This window comes from Mustela nigripes, chromosome 2, assembly GCF_022355385.1.
Source record: "Mustela nigripes isolate SB6536 chromosome 2, MUSNIG.SB6536, whole genome shotgun sequence".
Classification (NCBI taxonomy): domain Eukaryota; kingdom Metazoa; phylum Chordata; class Mammalia; order Carnivora; family Mustelidae; genus Mustela; species Mustela nigripes.
In genome coordinates, this window is record NC_081558.1 from 184,648,957 (window position 1) to 184,653,420 (window position 4,464).

At 36.3% G+C, this 4,464-nt stretch overlaps 1 pseudogene; it reads left to right on the plus strand.

Moving 5' to 3' along the window:
* Window positions 1–1,440: 1,440 nt before the first annotated feature.
* LOC132010608 (tubulin alpha chain-like) lies at window positions 1,441–2,757 on the plus strand (annotated as a pseudogene).
* The last annotated feature ends 1,707 nt before the right edge of the window (window positions 2,758–4,464 follow it).

A 4,464-nucleotide genomic window follows, 5' to 3' on the forward strand; every position in this document is an offset into this window, starting at 1 on the left:
AATAGTATAAGTTCAGAGAGAAGGAAGAAAGTCAGGTCAGTTTATTTATTCCCCTCATATGATGTCTCCTCTCAAGCTGGCTGTATCCCTCAACAGACGGACACTGTTTCTCTCATGGCCACCTGCATTCTTGTATGTATTTACATACAGCTTTAGGTGACCTTTACCCTCTCTCATCTGTTTAGGTTTAGAAAATGTAATAGTTTTATTGCTGTTAGTAAGTATCCTTCAATACTCTTTTGGTTTCCTTTTAACTTGCCCATACTTTTATAATCCATCTCTTTGTAAATATACCCTCCCCAAATTATTATAGTTATTACTGAGTGCTCATAATTTTCCTCTTGGGAACCTGAATGAAATACCCACCAATGTACTATGATGGCCCTGTCCTTTTCTCCAAGGTCACAGCATGTTTATATGATTTTCTACTAAATATACATACATAACCTGTGCACTCCATGGGAACTTCAAATTCAACATGTCCAAATTGAATCTATTATCCTTTTTCTCCCCAAAGTCACATTCCTGGAAGTTAATTTGACTCTCCCATTCTCACTATATGTATGTATTAATTTAATCATTAAATCATATTTAAATGGCTTTTAATCTGTCTTACTTCATCTTTACTCCCTCTCTTAGGTTAGGTATTATTAAATTTACCACTCAAACTACGAAAATAACCTTTTAAGTTTTTTCCCTGTCACCTGGATTACTGCTAGTGGATTTTCTTTTACACTAGTAGTGTGAACTATCCTATCTTGAATAGCTGACCCGAAAACTTTTCTAAGCTATTTTCCCCAAAGAAGAAAAAAATAATAACTCCAAGTATTTTACAACTTACTACTCATCTCCTGATATGCTTGCTTTGCAGTCTCATACCCATCCACCAAATCCTTCCCTCCTTAATTTCTGAAAATGCCAAATTCACAGCCTCTGAACACATTACTTTGTTTCTCCATGCTCTAATACATGTTTTTTATACATGTTGTATTCATTAGTGAAGATTTCATTATATTTCATTTATTTATATTTTATTTATTTATATATATGCTCTGTCTCTGAAATCTTACTGGTCTCAAATAAAGCTCACTACCCATTACCCTGTACTATATATGTAGAAGGTAATAAATATGATAATATGCTTTAATTACTTACATTTTTTATATGTTGCTAAACTTGAACTCCTCAAGAGCAGAGACCATTTTTAAAAACCACCTCATGTTTCACAGAACTGAAAGTACCTTACCAAAAAGTATTGATTATTGACTCTTTTCACATAGAGAACATATTTTTTAAAAATAAAAATTTCACATTTCATTTTTAAATAAATCATATTTTGGCAGGCTGTCTTACATCAACTGCCTAAGAGTCTCCCTGTTAGAAGCAACAACCTCACCCCTTCCTCTCCACTATCTGATCAGCAGCCACAAAGCAGCAACCATGCTTGACTATATCTTCATCCATGTTGGCCAGGCTGGTCAGACTGGCAATGTCTTCTGGGAGCTCTATTGCCTGGAACATGGCATCCAGCCCAATGGTCAAATGCCAAGTGACAAGACTATTGGGGAGGAGATGACTCCTTTAACACCTTCTTCAGTGTGATGGCTGTTGACAAACATGTGCCCGGTGTTTGTAGACCCAGCACCCATGGTCATTGATGGAGTTTGCACTGGCACCTACTGCCAGCATTCCCACCCTGAACAGTCTAACACAGGCAAGGAAGATGCTGCCGATAACTGACCAAAGGCATTACACCCTTGACAAGAGGATCATTAACTTCATCTTGAACTGAATTTGGAAACTGTCTGACCAGTGCACAAGTCTTCAGGGTTCTTGGTTTTCCACAGCTTTGGAGGGGGAATTGGTTCTAGGTTCACCTCCCTGCTGATAGAATGACCTTCTGGTAAGAAGTCCAAGCTGGAATTCTCCATTAACGTACCCCCCCCCCAGGTTTCCACAGCTATATTTGAGTCCTAAAAATCCATCTTCACTACACAAACCATCCTGGAGCACCCTGATTTTGCCTTCATGCTAAACTATGAGGCCAGCTGTAGTAGAAACCTCGATATTGAACATCCAACATAACACAAGCCTTAGCCACAGTGTTAGCTAAATTGTGTCTTCCATCACCATGTCCCTCAGATTTGATGGAGCCTTAAATGTTGATCTGACAGAATTCCAGACAAACCTGGTACCCTATCCTCATATCCACTTCCCTCTGGTCATACATGCTCCTGTCATCTCTGCTGCAAAAGCCTGCCATCTGTACCTTCTATAACAGTGATCATCAATGCATGCTTTGAGCCAGCCAACCAGATGGTCAAACGTGCCCCTTGCCATAGTAAAGACATGGCTTGCTCCCTGTGGGTCCATGGTGACATGGTTCCCAAAGATGTTCATGCTGCCATTGCCACCATCAAGACCAAGCATATAATCCAGTTTGTGGACTGGGGTCTCACTAGCTTCAAAGTTGGCATCAATCACGAGCCTCCAACTGTGGTACCTGGTGGAGAACTGGCCAAAGTAAGGCGAGGCTTGGGCATGTTGAGCAACACCACAGCCAGTGGTGAGACCTGTGCTCATTTGCACCACAAGTTTGACCTGATGCATGCCAACCATGCCTTTGTTCACTGGTATGTGGGTGAGGGCATGGAGGAAGGAGAATTTTCTGAGGCCCTTGAGAAGGATTATGAGGAGTTTGGTGTGGTTTCTGTTGAAGTAAAGGATAAAGAAGGAGGAGAGGAATACAAAAGTTAAAAATGTCACAAAGGTACTGCTTTTACAGGGAAGTTTAATCTGTCTTAAAAGCATTGATAAGCTGTGCTCTAATCCATTAATTTGTACATAACAGTGTATATACTTTCACATACAATTACTGACCTGTGTTTGAAAATATGATGCTTTATTTCAGACCCAAGCTGTCCATTTACCTCATGGGTTTAAATAAAGTATTCTCTGTCTTAAAAGGAAAGATCAAGACAAAAAATAAATAAATTAAAATTAAAATAAAAAAGCAGTCAGTCAGTCGTGTTTGGGGGTATTGTCTTTAAGCAAGCATCCAGTCTAAGTACTTGTAACAAATATAACAATCTTATTTTCCTAGTAAAAAAGACAAATTTGAGGTCACATGCCAAATGGAAAAAGTTTGTATGTAGGCATGATTATTTCTTAAATTATTTTTGTTTTTCTTTTCTGGCTGGTTTCCTACACCTTGACTATAAAATGTTCCATGTAAATGTAATCCTAATTCACTTTCCTAGGGACATCCAGCTCCATAATTTAAGAGTTGAAGTTCTATATATTCAAGCTCTTACTTAAAATCAGAACCAGAATTAGTGTTATTTAGATATATGCTTTGTTTGCTTTTAGATACTAGGTTAAGTTGAATTTCCACTCATCTTTAGCTATCAAGAAATGAAAGCTTTTTGTGATTTTCAAGTATGCCTGAATTTCATAAGTCTTGCAAACTTTGTTATTCCTTTCCCAGAGATAAGCTGCTAATCAAGATATTAAGCATAATTGATTCAAACTAGTATTTGGTCTTCATCATTCAAGTATAAACAAGATAATTTGTGAGTAGTAAGTATATATCACACAAATTAATATAATTATTTGCAACTAAAATACAATACTTTAATGTGGTGAATAACATTAATTAGAATGCAAGTCTATATGATATAGATATTTACAACTTCTTTAAAATTATTCTTTATTAATTTTATGGAAGATATATTTCAATCACTCTACACTTGACTCTAAATTCAAAGTTTAGGAATCCATTTATAAGTTTCCTTCAGAGAAAATTCATGATTCCTCATGACAAGCATTTAACTATAAATCATCAACTGAAAAAAACTATAAAACTTTAAGAAAGGCTTATACAAAGCTATTCCGTTATCATAAAACCTTAATTAGTAACTGCATAAAATTATTAATACTATAGCAAATTTTAAAATTAATCATGCAAATGTTGAAGAAAGAGCGTTAGATTTTTTATTTCATTTTGCAAACAAAGCAGCAAATGTCTTGGCTAGGAATTATATAGTGAAAAGCACCATCAAACAAGCAGACTAAAAATATCTTGAAGCTCTTTCAAGGTTATGTCCTAATATCCTTGAAAGGAGACACTTGAAAATTGTCAGATCTTCAGAAATTGACAGTCTGTGTTATACTATTAACCTACTAAATAGATGAAAACATTTGCATTTTAAAACATTATATCGAAATAAATATATATATTCTTGGGCTGGATGCAACATTTTCTTGGTTTAAAAAATAACAATAGTAAAACAAGAGACTTCCAAAAATTGAACACCCAGGCTCAAGTCTCTGGAAGCAGTATACAGAATGGTTTAGAAAGAGGGCCTGCAGTCAGATTTTCAAGTCCCATTTCCATCACCTACTAATTCACCAACTGTGAGCCTCACTGTGAGCCTCACTTTCCTTATCTCATGCAATGAGACT